Source organism: Fukomys damarensis, unplaced genomic scaffold (genome assembly GCF_012274545.1).
Source record: "Fukomys damarensis isolate Sample0158 unplaced genomic scaffold, DMR_v1.0_HiC HiC_scaffold_39, whole genome shotgun sequence".
In the NCBI taxonomy this organism is placed as follows: domain Eukaryota; kingdom Metazoa; phylum Chordata; class Mammalia; order Rodentia; family Bathyergidae; genus Fukomys; species Fukomys damarensis.
The window spans coordinates 107,929,556-107,946,297 of record NW_022900951.1 but is presented as its reverse complement, the minus strand read 5'-3'; the positions used below and the strand labels follow the sequence as shown (position 1 = coordinate 107,946,297).

General features: G+C 37.7%; 1 long non-coding RNA gene across 7 annotated transcripts in view; it reads left to right on the top strand.

The window, feature by feature from the left end:
• LOC104854971 overlaps positions 1-16,742 on the top strand; it is a 119,035-nt gene that overhangs the window by 98,844 nt on the left and 3,449 nt on the right. For 6 of the 7 annotated variants that reach the window (XR_004515848.1, XR_004515851.1, XR_004515849.1 and 3 more), the window contains 2 exons: positions 226-479; positions 5,720-5,921. This is a non-coding gene — a long non-coding RNA (uncharacterized LOC104854971). Of the gene's footprint in view, positions 1-225; positions 480-5,719; positions 5,922-10,259; positions 10,315-16,742 lie in introns of those variants that run through there. The other variant, XR_004515852.1, reaches the window with a different exon arrangement.

The following is a 16,742-nucleotide window of genomic DNA, read 5'->3' as shown; positions in this document are numbered from 1 at the left end:
TCAGTCTCAACTACATAGTGAAACCCTTTCTCAAAAAACCAAAAAAAAAAAAAAAAAAAGGGGGAAAACGTGGTAATTCACAATTTAGCTAAATTGAGAGGGCAGCTAGCCCACCCCTATCCAAAGTAGAGAGGTGCTTTTACTTGCAGGATGGGTATAGCAACCTGATGCTTATATTTGTTATTCTCTGTGTCATTAGGTGTAAACATTTTCTTTTCTTTTTAGGCATGCGTCCCTGAGGATTGGCTCACAATCCAACAATTGAATATCAAGATGAAACACTGAAGGGCAGGGGATTTAGCTCAGTGGTTCTGGTGTCTCACAAGTGCAAGGCCCTGAGTTCAATCCTCCACAAAAAGAAAAGAAAAGAAAAGAAAAAAAGATGAATCACTGGAGTGAGAATGCTACATGAAGAAGAGAAGAACTGAGAACCCCTGGGAGTTGATTTCTGGAAAAGAGCAGCTGCCTATTATAGGAGGGTAGGTTAGACCTGCCTTTTTCTTTTTCCTTTTGCAGTGCTGGAGATGGAACACAGGGTGTTGCATGTTACAGCTTATTTTGATATCAAATGGAAAGCAAAAGCAGTATTCTAAGACTGGAGCCTGTTTCCTCAAATTGAGCAAAATGTAGTACAACCGCAGTTTCTAGTGTCTTTGTCTCCCCTGGCAGCATTTTTTTTTTCAAATTGGATGGGAGAAAGTAGAGCCTCTGAAAGCAGGCTAGTTTGGGTCTTCTGGGGAAAACTGCCATCCTGAAGTGGTGTCATAAAACCCTAAGTCATGAGCTGTTCCTCCATGAAAGCACTTGAGGAAGGCAGAACTTCTAGGAGGTCAGAAGGGACCAGACCCAAGTTTAGCGCCCCCCAACCTTTTTCTCCTGAGGCCAGCCAGAATCAAGGCACAAATTCAAACTGTTGAGGATCCAACCTAGAGAATGAGACATTCGGACTGAGTATACAGCTGCCACCTAGAACTGGAATGGCCGTGTTGTTTTCACACTGCTGCAACAAGGGACCCAAAACCCTATAGCATAGGGTCATCATTTAATGACCTGCTAGTCTTGCTTGATCCAACAGGCAGGAACAGGTGACAGGTGCCCCAAAGGCCTGAATTCATCAGTGAGTCATTCCCTCTGGTCTTATCCACTTTGGGAAGAACCCAGGCTCCACCCCATGACTTCCTGTGAGGGTGGTTTCTGGCAGCTTCTGGTCCACTGCATGCCCCTCACTGCTTAGATTCTACACCAAAGTAGCTGGGGGTCCAGGTTTGTACTGGGGCCTTAGGGGAAGGCAAGGAGGTCCATCCTGGAGTTAAAATCTCTTCAAATTCCCTACAAGCAGGACCTTCCTCAACAGGTAAGCCTTATGGGAAGGAAGCTGTCACGGTGCCAGATTGGCCACGTGGTTCCACACGGTGGCAATAATGCTTCAAGTATGGATAGAAACACTGTCTCCCAGTGCTCTTCTCCTGCCCTTCCTTTCTGAAAAAAGTCCACCATGTTTTCATTTTACCTAGCCTGGTGGTCCAAGCTTCCCTTGCCTTGCCTTTGCTTTTGTTTTTCACTTGAAACCAAAATGAATCCTAAATCGACACCTCTTCACACCTAGTCTCAGTGCCTCCATCCCTACCACTAAGTATTTTCCTTGACTTTATATTGTCTGCTTTAGGCACTTACAGGGTTCCAGGCCCAAATGGGAGAAGGAATTGATTGGTCCTTAGAGATTAGTCCTATCAACACAGCAGGAAAGGTGTTTAGAAGTCATTTTCTGAATTGATATAATAGTAAAAGTGTGCAGTTTTTAATGATAACAAAAAATGCAGCATCAAAATTTATAATAGATACCGTGAAATAGGAAGAAAAGGTCCAAAGGGGAAAGGGGAAGGGGAAGTGTAGGGGAAAGGAATAAGAGAATGGAATTAATGTGAGAAAAGGAAAAAAATGGAAATAAAGTCTTTGTAACTAGGGAATTGGGGAGGGATTGAAAGTTGAGCAGGGATTGAAAGGGATCGAGAGGGATTGAAATGGGAAAAAAATAAGAACCATGATATATCAGGTAAAGGTATAAATTCCCAATGATGAATGTCATCATTTTGTATACCTAGAATATACCAATAATCCTAATGAATAAAAAAAATGCAACATGCCCAGAAACAAGAAAGTATGGTTCCTTCACAGGTAAAACAATTCATAGAAATTAGAAAACACTTCAAATCATCTCTCTTACATATACTCAAAGTGCAACAGTAAACCAAATACATAGAACCAGAGAAAATGAGGAGAACAGCATCTCACTATTATAGAATGTCAGCAAGAAGTAGAAATTATTTTTAAAAATTAGAAAATTTGAAAGTGGAAGGTATAAAAAACAAAATGATGTATTTCCAAGAAGTTCCTAATGGCAGATTTGACCAATCAGGACAAAGAATTAGTGAATGTGCCATTAGGTCCACGACAAACATGAATATACACATCCAAGAAGTTCACAAACTCCATGTAAAGCACAATGAATTTACATAAGGAGTCACATCATAATCATGCTATCAAGAGCAAGAATGAACAACCTGAAATAATTAATCGATAATGATGCTGTCATATACAAAGAGTCTTCAATAGATTACCAGTCAGTGCACTTCAGAAACTATCAAAGGAGAAACCAGTATGTGTAGGGTAACATTTAAAGTTCCAAAAGAAAATAAAACAGTCTGTCTGTGACTCCATATCCAGAGAGGCTACGTTTAGAAAATAGAATTAAGACATTCCTAGATAAAAACTTCATGGAGTTTATCAGTAGGAGATGTGTTTGAAGATCACATGATCAGATGTTGTAAGTTTGCTAACATCTGGTAACATGAATGGCAAAGTGTGTGGTACTTTACTTTTAATGTATATAATCTTGTAGCATAAATATATGGGAGCATGGTAATGTGCAATTGGGGTATCTGTAAAATTCAAACAAGATACATGTGTCTACCTTTATAAGGCGATATATTTGTGGATGGACTTTCAAGTTTTACTTTCATTCATAAATAAGACTTGGAATGCTGACAGATAACTTTGTACTGATAATATTCAGTGTAATGTTCACTGTGTTGTATTTTTCTCTAAACAAAATACAAATGAAGGGAGCAGAGAGGAAAGGGATTTAAAACAAACAGTTCACATGTCACACATGTGTACCAACTCCACATAAGTAGGAATGATACTACTTACTCCAGGCATGTACTAAGAAAATTTTTTAATTAAAAGAATTCTGAACACTTGCTACATGCAGTAATGATTAAATTTGTTGCTGTGAGTACTCAATGAAATCAGAGGTTTCTAATATTTTATTAACAAAATCTAGTCACCTAAAGATCATTTACTGACATTTTAAAATAGTCTTTCTATATAGAACTGAGAAAAATAAGGAAAACAAATCATAAGGAAAGTGCACATAAATATCATCACTTGAACTAAATGAGAAAGTTCAGGATAGCTGGACGTGGCAGTGCATTCCAGTAATCCCTGTTTTCTTGGGGGCAGAGGCAGGAATGCAAGTTCTTGCCCAGCCTGGGAAACTAAGGAACTTACTGAGATCCTTTCTCAGAGAAAAAAAATTCAAAAGTAAAAAATATATAAAAGAGAGCTGAGTATGTAATGTAGCTCAGAGTGAATGCCGAGTTCAATCCCCCATTTTAAGCATCTACACCTTCCACCCCTTGCATAGTTTCATACAAATAGAAGAAAAATCAGAATGCTATTGGATAAAATACTGTTTTTTTATTGAGCTTCTCTTATGCAGAATAATTTCATATACTTCTTTATAATTGCTCACTTTTACATTTATTGTCTAGATGCTTATAGTATCCTTACAATTTAAGAAATAATTGATTTTTTTGTCAAATAAAGAGGTGTGAGACTTAGCAGCAAAGCACTAGAAGTTACCTATGAGTAGTTTATGCCATTGGAAATGTAACATAACCTAATATTGTGAGAAAAATCCATGGCACTAAATTCTTCCTATATATATATATATCTTTGTTTGCATGTGTGTGTTTGAAAACCTTACTGAGCAAATGTAGGGATATCAATGGCCTATATTTGGTTAAATGGTATCAGCTCTCATGAAAATTCCTATATAGCATATATAATATTTCAGAGCACATAGGCATGAAGGAATGAAGTATTGTTCTTTATTCTTTATAGATTTGGATATACTGAGACTTTTCAAGAAGCTGCTATTACTTTTATAATTTGAATTTTTTTTTGAGATAGGGTTTTGCTGTGTAGTCCAGGCTGGCCTGCAACTTGCTGTGTAGCCCAGGCTGGCCTAAAACTCCTGGCAATCCTTCTGCCTCACCCTCCCAAATGCTTGGATTATAGGCTTACACCACCAGAACTGGCTACTTTCATAATTTGAGAATCAATCTGGAACAAATATTTGTACAACAAATCATTGCTGCAGAATGCTTTACTGAGCTCACTGAACCAAGTGATCTGTATTTGTAATTGCACATTAGAAATACATGTATTTCTCACATTGTAAAATTACTTGTTTCTTAGATGTGGTATTTACTGTGACCTAGCTCCTTTTTAAAAATTTTATTTTTTTAATGTATGACTCCTATGCATGGGCATAATGTAAACCATCACACATAATATTGAAAAATGCCAAAGAAGAGGAAAATCTTAAAAAAAGAATATGCCAAAGAATAATTAGGAATATTTAAGAATTAGGAATCTTTAAGAATATTTAACAAGTTTGTAAAGTGTTCAACCTGCAGAAACTTACTTGAACATTGGAATGGAATTAAAAAAAACTTGGTTATATGAGTAAGGGAGCCCACACAAATTTATGATAAAGATACTGTAAAAGCCCCTTTTGGGATGCAGAAAATGGTATTTGGCTTTATTCCTTGCTAGTTTTGAACACTTTGCCATTAATATGAATTACTTTAAGTATTTTGGATATTAAGTCACTATATAGGGCCTAATATCAATAAATTTGTGTGCATGTGTATAAATTTGGAAAGTGTAAAAAATTAGTGCATTCAGTTATATCTAAAGAAAAAGTTCACCTTTAAAAATATTAAAAAATTTTTTTTGCAGAACCTGGGATCGAACTCAGGACCTTGTAAAAGTTCGCATTTTAAAATGTATGTGTGTATGCTACATTGTAATATGGTTACTATTATAGTCAGGATGCTCTGTCTATACATTTATAAAATCATGTTCATACTTTTATACAAGGAAGCATATTGAAGGTTTATAGATTAATATAAAGTATGTCAATGCATTCCCTTCAAAACTTAACACACCTTGTCTGATCCAAAACACAATTTTAATACAAGATATTTTTTGTGAACCTAAATATAAAAGTATATATGTATGTGTATAGATTTTGTAAAAAGTATTCCAAGAAATCCAAAATATTATCATTTGTCTTAATAGGTCATAGCAAAAAGCTTTTCTTTTTGGTCACTACATATTATTTTCTAAATGCTCGGCACACAATGTACTTGATGAGAATATATTGCTACAGATAAAATATAAGAGTGAAACGCAGTGTAAGAAATTGAAAATCATTCAATGGCAAAGAAATGTGCTTTATTCCAATTTTAAATGAAGGAGCTGTGAGACAAGACTGATTAACCTCTAGTAGAAGTTCACAACATATAAGCGTAAGTTACCATGCTATGTGGAGCAGTTCATGGCATATAGTCCTCTTTTCTTTTGGCAGAATTGCTAACAATTCAACACAAAAGGCAAGACCATGGAGGTGGACTTTCCAAGTTGATGCAGTGTGAAAAGAGCAAGGACAGGCCACTTCCAGGTGGTGTACCAGTACCAACACACATATTTGCTCTAGATCTCAGATGCGCCCTATTATCTGGAGTACATCAGCTCTACATAAAAAATGGAGGACCAAGAACAGTTAAAAGGTTTGGAGATAAACCTGCAGGTTAAGAGTGCGTGTTTGTTGGAGATGGTGTTACCTGTGAGCTCACATAATGTTTTCATAATGTTGCAGAAGGTGCATTGTAAAGAAGCACAACTGCTTCTAGAAATGCAAAGCAAGGGCCAAAAGCGATGTCAATGGGAAAGCCAGAATAAGGGACTCAATCACTTCATAGTTCCAAGAAAGCAACTAAAAGCAATGAACTATGATTTTATGATTTACAAGGGAATTTTCTCAATAAGCAAGGGACATTCATGATAACCTACTGCTGGGAGTTTACTTGAGGGCAAAAGACTGAAAGCTTTGCCCCTAAGATCATGAATAAGGAAAAAATGCCCATTTTGACCAGTTGTATTGAACTTTGTACCAGAAGTTTTTGTCAAGGTATTCAGGCAAGAAACAGAGAAGGCACCCAAATTGGAAGAAAGAAGGAAAATGATGGTTGTCCACACCATCATCTCATACAAAGCAATCCTTAAAAATTCACAAAAATCCTATCACAGCTATGCAGCAAATCTTGCAGAACAGAAAAGGAACTTGTAAAGATCATTTGTAGAGCTAGGCCTGATGGCTCATGCCTATCATCTCAACAGTCAGGAAACTGAGACAGGATGGTGAATTGAAGCCACCTGGATACAGAGGGAAAGCCTGCCCCCCCCCAAAATCAATCCATAGTATTTGTGTATATATACGATAGCAAAGAACAATCTAAAAAGAAAATTATGCAGTCATTTACAACAGCATCAAAATAAATAACATACAACTGCATACCACTAAAGAGATAAAAGGCTAGTGTAGTGAAAGTGACAAAATGTCTCTGAAAGTGTCCTTATTAAAAGGCACCCTATGTTCAGAATCTGGAAGAGTGTGTCAGTATGGCAGTACTACCCAAAGAGATCTGCAGATTGATTGCAGTCCATATAATCATCCCAATGACCATTTTTGCAGAAATGGAGTAGTGGCCCAGGGCTTCCTTTGGTGGGAATTAGAATTGTGTGGAACTAGACAGAGGTAAAACTAGCAGGGCATTGTGAACATAGTGAATGCCACTAAAATGCATGCAGTAAAATGAGTAATCTTATGTTACATGGATTTTACCTTCATTTTAACAAGTGACTATAAGTCTCTCTCTATAATTCTGGCTGGCCTTGTACTCATTATGTAGCCCAGGCTGGCTTTGGACTCATGGCAATCCTTGTGCTTCAGCCTTGAGTGCTGGGATCATAGGTGTGAGCCACCACAGCCAGTTTCAAGTGGCAATTTTATTTTTGAGACAGCACCTCACTATGTAGTTCAGACTGGCCTTGAACTTTCTATGTAGCATAGGCTTGCCGCAAACTCTCAGGGATCCTCCTGCCTCAACCTCCAAAATTCTGGAATCACAGGCAGGCACCACCATGACCTGCAAGTGGCAATATTTTTTAAACATGTCAGTATACTCCACCAAATATTAGTTATATTTCAAAAGCATTCATAAGTAAAATATTTGCATTAAAAATATAAGTATTAAAAGTATATGAGAATTTGAACACAGCTTTATAAAATTGCATGTGATAAATATAGAAGGAAAAATTTTAGCATATATGGCACAGACTTTTTTCTTCCTGTAGTAAGAACTGAACCCAAGATCTTCACAGTAAACTACATCTTCAGACTTTTTTCATTTCATTTATTTATTTTGAGACAGTTTCTTGCTAAGTTGCCTGGGATGGGCTTAAAGTTGTGACTTTCCTGCCACAGCCTCCCAGAATGCTGGGCCTATAGTTGTAGGACACCATACCTGGTCACAGGTATTTTAATAGTGGTTGTTTATTCTCACTGGGATTGGCTTGTCACATGATTTCTGCTTTGTAATTTGTTAAACATCTAGAGTGTAATGAAAACTACGTAGCCCTAAAAATATCTATGGATGTGAGTATATGCCAGTGGTGGTCTGAGGTGAGGCTAAAGGCTATGTAAAGTGAAAGAGGGTCACAGGTATAGCTGAAGAAATGAGTAATGGAGGCAGTTGTATATACATGCAATCATATCCATTTACAAAGTTTTAAAAGCTTGTGTCTGCACTCAAGTATGAACCTGACAGTTGAGGCAAGCTTGTATTTCTTTAGTTTTATTCATACTTATATAAGTAGACGTTAGTCGAAGAATGTGGCTGCATAGTTGTAATGTGCATGCACCCATCTTTAAGTCTTCTTGGGCAAACATCATTGTGTCTGTATTTGAGATGCAACAGTTTTCAATAAGTCTATCTGAATTTTGTTTTCTCTCTTTGTGGCCTTTTTTAAGATAAAATTCTAACATCACTCCTGAGGCTCAGCCATGAGGACTACCAAAAAGTTGAGGCTAGGTCTGGCTACATAGTGAGTTTTAAGCCAGCCTGCACTACACAGAAAGACTCTGACTTAAAAAAAAAAACAAACTAAACAAAACCAAAAAAATAAACAAACCAAAAGAAAGACTTAGGACCAGAATTTGAAATAAAACTTTTTTTCCTTCAGCAATAGAGATAGAACTCAGGCTCTTTCCAATAAGCTATATTCCCAGCCCTTTATTATTATTTTTTAAAAATTTGAGACAGTCTCCTTAGGAAAATGTGAAAAACTTCCTGGGAATCAGAAGTGAAAAGATCTATTCTAAAGCCCAATGAATAACTAAATACAGTTGAAATGAAAATGTATTGTTTCACTGTCATAGAACTTTGTCTTCTGTGTATTAAAAGAATGGGAGTAGACATGCAAAAGTTTATTAATGTTAATGTTTTATGATGATGCCTATCTCTTGATGAGTGTGTAGCTGTTTTCTGAATCCTTTTGAAGTTCCATGTCTGAGCTATATAGGAGAGAATGTAAGAGCTGTACCTAAGTGAAAACATTAACCCACATACACAGTACAGCCCTGGGAACCAGGGATATGCCACTTACTGTGGGAAAACACTTGCAATTTATTGTGAAAAGATGAATCCATGATGCCAGTGTGATCTCTGATTAAAATTTACAGTGCATCAGTGAAAGTATTTGTGCCACTTCAGGTGAGACACTGTGTAGCCTTCAGTCTTGAGAACTATCCAGACCCTCCTCTTAAAGTTCCACCTAAAATCAGCCTCTCCAGGGCACACAAGAACTCGTACTTAGGTCATTAGCAGTTACAGGGAGTGAGTCCAGATGAGAACCAAGCAGCCTCTCACCTAGGGTGTAAGCATTTTTTTCTTTCCCCCCATTAAGTTTATTGGTAAAATTTAGGTATACAATACAGTTACACTAATTATCAATCAAGATTCATAATATATCTTGGTTCTTATTTTATCCCTATTCCCCTGCCCTCTCTTCACCCCCTCCACCCTCCCTATATACAAAGTCTTTGTTTCCATGTTTTTCCTTTTCTCTTTTTTTCTTTCCTTCCCTTTCCCCTTCCCCTCCCACTTTCCCTACTTCTTTAGAACTTTTCCTATTACACAGTATCAATTATACATTTTTATCCTTATTTATACTTTTATATTTTCACACCAGAGAAACTATGTGGTATTGACACATGTTCCTGCTATTAATTTCACTTAAGAGTATGGCCTCAATCTGCATCCACTTTTTGGAGAGTGACCCGTGTGCAGCCGAAAAAAATGTATCTTCTGATTTTGAGGGGTGGAACACTTTGTAGACATCTTTTAAGTTCATTTGTTCAAAAACTTGGTTCAGTTCTAGAATTTTGTTGTTTTTTTGTCTAAACGATCTTTCTATTTGCAATAGTTGGCTATTTAGGTCCCCCAGTACAATTGTATTAGTTCTTATTTGGTTTTTGATATCCCTTAATATTTGTTTTATATATTGGGGGCATTAGTATTTGGTGCATATATATTTATTATTGTTTTCTTTTTCTCTCAGATTGTTCCCTTTATAAGGATATAGGGACCTTTGTCTGTCTTAATTAGTTTTGGTTTGAAATTGACTTTTTCTGCAAATAAGATAGCTACCCCTGATTTTTCTGAGTTCCTGTTGCAAGGAGAACTGTTTTCCATCCTTGGACTTTCAGTCTATGAATTTCTTTTAGAGCTAGGTGCTTTTCTTGTACACAGCATATTGTTGGATTTTGCGTCTTAATCCATTCTGCCAGTCTATTTCTTTTGATTGGTGAATTGAGACCATTAACACTGATGGTTATAACTGATATGTATGGATTTACCATCACTGAGTTATTATCCTGTTGTTGGCTCCTTTTGATTTTTCCCCTTCTCCCTATAATTCCTTGCCTTGCCTGATGGATTTGTTCTGTTGGGCCTCATGGAGTTTTGAGGTTTGGCCTGCAATACATCAAGACATTTTGATAACAGGAGGAAACACGAGATGGAATGCTGCATGAAGGACAATAATGATGGGAAAATGGTTATAAGATATGTATGGATTTACCATCACTGAGTTATTATCCTGTTGTTGGCTCCTTTTGATTTTTCCCCTTCTCCCTATAATTCCTTGCCTTGCCTGATGGATTTGTTCTGTTGGGCCTCATGGAGTTTTGAGGTTTGGCCTGCAATACATCAAGACATTTTGATAACAGGAGGAAACACGAGATGGAATGCTGCATGAAGGACAATAATGATGGGAAGACTTGGTTGTGTGGAAATTGAGCTCTTCAAAAGCTGCTTGCTGAGGGTGGGTACCTTATCCTGCCTACCTGCCTTTTTTCATTCCTGGGGATTAAACAGAGGGCCTTGCTCATTAGCTCTACCTATAATATCAAATGGGATGCAAAAGAAGGAATCTAAGAATAGAGCATGGACTTGCAAGTTAACCTAAGTGCCATATAACTACAGTGTATAGTGCTTTGTGTCTCCTGGCCCAAATAAAGGCAAAATCAAAGCAGAGTGAGCTTGCTGCAACATGCTGGATAAAATGCCATGCAGCCTAGCATAGTGGTGCATATTGGTAATCTCAGTACTCCAGAGGATGGTGCAGGAAGATCGCTGTGAGTTCAAGGTCACCCTGGGCTACACAATAAGTTCTAGGCCAGCCTGGACTATAGAGCAAGACTCTCTCCAAAACAGAACAGAACAATACAAAACAAAAAACCAAAGCAAAATGTAAGGCAGCCATAATTCCTGGTTCCTATTTCTCTAGGTATTGTTTTTTTCAGAATGGAAGGGTGGGAGAAGAGCACTGGAGGACAACCCCTTGTCCCATATGTGGAGTGCTACTCCTGCGGTGACAGTTTCAGCACATCGGTGGCCATTTTAACTCCATTCCTAGGAGTTCTAGCTGTAGTGTGAAGAAACCAGACTGTTGTGAGATGCAAGAGGCTAGGACTCTAAGCCCTGGAGAACGACCTGGACACTGGTGCTACCTCAGTGTAGAACCTGGGTGGTGAGGGGTCTGGTGTGGACCAACAGCTGCCTGGAGCCGTCATCACAGGAAGACGTGGGGCTGGGCCTCGGTTCCTCCCAGGGTGGACAATACCAGAGGGATCCACTTTGACAAAGGCTGGCTCCTAGAAGCACTGGCCATCAGTTCCTCTCGTTGGAACAGGAGTTTGCAGGTCAAAGACTGGCATAGTGGAGAGCTCCTGTACTCCCCATCACTTGGGAGCCAAGGTAAAAAAGAACACTGATTAATACTGCATCTTTTAGTTTCAAGCTTCAAGTAATACGATTTTCTTTGGAAAAGCTGAGAGAAAATAGCTCTATGCCTTACTCTCTTGTGACTTCACACAAGATAGGTGTTTTTTCTTGGGAAGTTTTATTTGATCTGAGATCATAGCCAGCCTACCAAGTGCTCATAAATAGCCAGAACAGGTTTGTCCATTATACTCTGACAGAAGCCATGAGGGACCTAAAGCCCAATGGCACAGTGACAATACATAAAGGCTTGCCAATTCTTTTCTTCAGGAGAAAGAATGGAGCTAAAGTTCCCCAGAGCCTGTTTTTGTATGAGTAGTCTCTGGTCAGGCCCACAGTGGTAGGAACCGAGGGCCTGCCCCATGACTTCCTGTGATGGCGGCTCCTGATGCTGGTTCACTCCAGGCCCTTTACCATCCAGGTTCTATGCCAAGGTAGCTCTACAGGGTCCACATCTTTCTTGGGGCCTTAGAAGAAGGCAAAGAGGTCCAGCCTAGACTCAGTGCCTCCTCTGTCTCTATGGGTAAACCCTTCCCCACCAGCTGTTGGGGGAGGAGCTGTAATGGCACCTGGTATGCTGAAACTCTATCCGCATGATGGCAGTATTGCTTCACGTGTGTGCACCAGTGTTGGTCATAGAGGCTTCTGCCTTTCCTGTCCAAAAAACAAAACAAAACAAAACAAAACCAAAAAACAAAACCCCAAAACAACAACAACAAAAAACCCCAAAACCCACAAAGCTACAAGGCCTTCCTAGAGACAGAGGCACCAGGAAACCAAGGTTTCTAGCATTTTAACCAGCCTGCTGCCATAAGATCAATTGGCTGTTATTTTGCTATTGTTTTTCAGATGAAACTACCAAGGCCCCAGAGCACCACCTTCATTAAAAAGGTTGATTTCTCAGAAATTACCTTTTCACTCTTCCTTGCCTATGCCATGGTAACTTCATTTTATGCAGTTCTGCTCAGCATTCTAAGTCCATTAATGAAATTTTCTGTCAGAAAGAATAAGTGTGACTACTCAAACCTTAAGAGAGAAGAAAGTGTGGGAAATGCCTTGCTCAGAGGATGACATCTCCAGTCCCTACCTCTCATGCTCTGGAAAGGCTCTGCCTCTTATTCTGTCTTTCCACCATATAGGTATAGTGTGAGAGTCAGCTCTTTTCTAAGCCATCATTACTTAGGATTTATTCTTGCACATTCAGCATTGTCTGAGAGTAACACATTTCTGTACATTCTCTTCATAACCAATATATTTTCTGTGTTATTTATTTACATTTAATTTAATATCACTTTTCACTGTCATTAGTTTTCTCTTCCTTGTTTTTTAAAATTATTTTTTGCTAACCTTTAGAAAAAGATACAGAATCTGCTTCTGTATCAGATTCAGAAAATAAAGAAATGCTTTCCAAAAAGAAATGCATTGATATGAATGTATCATAAAAATCAGCAGTGATTAATAATTAGAAGCAGTTATGTCTGATTCTTTTGCTGTGCACCTAAAACCAAATTTTATGTTGTTGTATTAGAATACTGAGTTACTGAAGCACTACACACAATATACTAATTAAATACAACATCTGATAACCTTCAATTAGAGAATGAGAAATGTTTTTATCTTAGAATTTTTACTTCAATTAGTCATATGTTTGGCAGAAAAATACTTTAATACAGTGTTATCCTCACTAACAGACCTAATACTTTCCATGATTCTGGTCACAAGCCAAACTGGACAAGAACCAAATCAAATTCAATAGTTAGGTTCAATGTTGACCTTAGGGTCATGGTTAGGTTTAGGGGAAGTTTGATTTAGTTCTCACCCAGTTTGATTTGCAACCAGAATCCTGGAAAGAGTTAAATTCATGAACTGACTTAACACTAGGGATTTCTTATCCATATATTGTCTAATAAATTTGAAAATAATGAAGTTACCCAAGCTTTACCTTATTTGAAATTAATAAACATGTTTTAACTTCATTTTGCCTCAAACAGGAAAGAAAAAGGCAATTTACATAGCCTCAAGGAATAATTAGAGACAGAAGGCATCAAATCTGATGCTATTATTCTTATACTGTAATTTCTTATTTGGAGTAAATCCTTCATCCATAAATGGCTTATAAGAACATTTAAAAATTAATATAAGAACACAATATAATGGACTCATTACTGGAAGTGGGGAAGACTGAACCAAACTTTAAAAAAGTGAAGTCAAAGGAGTAGAAAGCCAACAATGTGAAAGTAATAACAAATGAATTCCAAACAGATTCTCTGAAAAGGCCAATTACATATGTTAAAATTATCTTAGTGAATTTCTGATGTGATAACAAAATACTTTACTTAGGTAACTCATAAGCAATAGGAAGGACTGCTTACAGTTCTGTGAGCTGGCAAGTCAAGCAGCATCACACCATGAGACTTAGTACACATTGAGGTTCACACTTTCCCTCAAAGATGTTGCCTTCTTGGAGTATCTTCACATGGGGGCAGGAGCAGACAATCTCCTTCTGGATTCTTAAAAGGGCACTATCCTGTTTATAAGGATACAACACTTATTACCTCGTAACCTCCTAAAGGCTTTACCTCTTAATACCGTTAGGTTTCACCAGGAAGTTTTCTGGGGTACAAAAACATTTCAGAACATAGGATTGTACCCGCTTTGTGAACTACCAATATCTGTTGTTTCTAAGTAACTAAGTGTAGAGCTGAACCTGGTGGCTCATGCCTGTAATTCCAGCACTTGGGAGGCTGAGGCAAGGAGGATCACTATGAGTTAGAGGCCAGCCTGGACTGCAGAGTGAGTTCTAGGCCAGTCAGAACTACATAGTGGTACCTTGTCTCAAAAAAAATAAAATTAATGAATAAATAAACAATTCAGTGTAAACTATTATATCAGGCCAAAAGGATTAACAAACCTATTGTAAGCCTGAGGAAGGCATATGATGATTGATATTCATAAAACACTTTTCAAGGTTTTATTTCATAAAATACAAGAAGTTAAGTTTAAAAAAGACACTTTTATCCCTGGCCAAGTGAGGATAGTGGAAAAATCATCTCTACAAAGAAGAATAACAAAACTGGCTTGAGACAAACTCTGTCTCTGGAAAGTAGCTGGAGACATATGACACTGTTAAACTTTTTAGGTAGGAAGGTGGAAATCTGTTGCTTTGGCCTGTGTCTGCTCCCATCTGCCTCCTTCCTAGCTGTATCTATAGGGAGGTTCTGACAAAGTGAAATGAAGATTTTCCTAAATAAAGCCTGAGAATTCCTTGTCAACTGACTTGTAGTACAAGAAATAATGATAGGAAGTCTCTTGGGCCAATCAGAAATGACTCTAGACAGTGACTCCAATCCATAAGGAGAAATTAAGAGCAAAAGAAATGGGAAAAAGGAAAAAATTTAAAAATAGTCAACACAAAAGAATTCCTTGAGCTCAGCGCAGTGACACATACCTATAATCTGAGACATTTGGGCAGATAAAACAGCAGGATTCAAGTTCAAGACCAGCCTGGGCAACTTAGTGAGACTGTGTCTCAAAGCAAAATGCAAAGGGCCAATAATGTATGCTTAGAGACAGTGCTTACCTAGCATGGGAGCCCTTGGGTTTCATCCCCAGTAGAAGGATGGGAGTAGAATTCAGTGAAGGTGGAGCAGAAGAACAAAAAAGATAGTCATATAGAAAACAAGTAGGCAACAACATGCCAAATTTAAAGCCCAACGTATCAATGACTATTAAATTTTATGCTTTAAACACCCAATTTAAAAGGCTGAGATAATAAAGTTGATGAAAAGGAACAAGATCCAAGTAAATGCTATCTTATAGCAGACACATCATCATAAATTCAAGACAAATAAGATGAAAGTGAAAGAGTAGAAAAAAGTGTACTATAGCAACATTAACATCAGAAGAAAGAGATTTATGATGGGACTGGAAGACAAGAAACATCAAATGGCGGGCAAATGTATGGGGGTAGAGATCACTGTGGTAAGAGAAATAAGCCAGACTCAGAAAGTTTAATATCACATGCTTTCTCTTAGATGAGAAACCAAATAAATAAATGGAAAGATGACAGAAAACTAGAAGGTGATTTTTAGAGAGGAAGGAGGAATGGGAAAAATGTTATTGCATTGAAAATAACCAAAATATGTTAAATGCATGTACCAATTGACCAAAAAGAATCTTATTATTCTGCATTATGCACTAAAAAGACAACAAAGTGCAAAATAAAGAATAGACAGTAGGCAATAGTGAGATGGGTTTTTGGTACATAGGAAGGGAACTGAAAGACAGAAGGAGGGGGAGGGAGGGAAGGAATTGAAAGATTGATAAAAAAGGGGGAATTGTGAAGTGCTACCTACATGCACCAAGTCCCTATATATGTGAAAGGGTCCGTGAAGTGCGGGGAGGGGAGGGGAAGGGATTTTTTTAAAGGAATCGAGAAATATCTTGTTCTGTGCCAACTTCCCATGATGCTTGCAATCATGATGTATCACAAGCATGTACCAACAAAAATACAAAATTAAAATTGGTGGAATGTAGTTGAGAATGTATAGAAAGAACTTTATAGGTTTTATGTTGGGTGTGGTGGTGTACACCTGTTATCCTGGTGCTCTGGAGGCTGAGGCAGGACGATCCAAGTTAGATCTCAGACTGGGCTACTTATCGACTTTGTGAGATCCTGTCTCAAAAACAAACAAACAAACAAATCAATGAAAATAAAAATAAAAACTAAACTAAAATAAAAAAAAATTACAAAAGGCCGAGGATATAGTTCAGGCCCTATTTTTTTTCAGCTTTAATTGAGTTTATTGGTACATTTTAGGGATACAGTACAGTTACATTCATTGTTGGGATCTTGTACCTCTACATGACAAGTCTTGTGTCTCATTGTTTCCCCTTACCTCTGCCCTCCCTTCACCCCCTCCTCCCCTCCCCATCTACAAACACTTTATTTCCATCTTTTCATTCTCTCACATTTTTTTCTTTTCCCTTTTTACTCTTCCCTTACCCATCCCACCTTCTCTACACCTTTAGCTCCTTTCTTCCCATTTCTAAATGTCAGTAACCTTATTAGAATCTTATGCATTGTTGCAGATTATTTACACCAGGGAAACTATTTGGTATTTACACATGTGTGACTTATTTATTTCACTTAGGAGTATATCTTCAATATGTATCCATTTTCCTATGAATGAATCTATTCTCTCG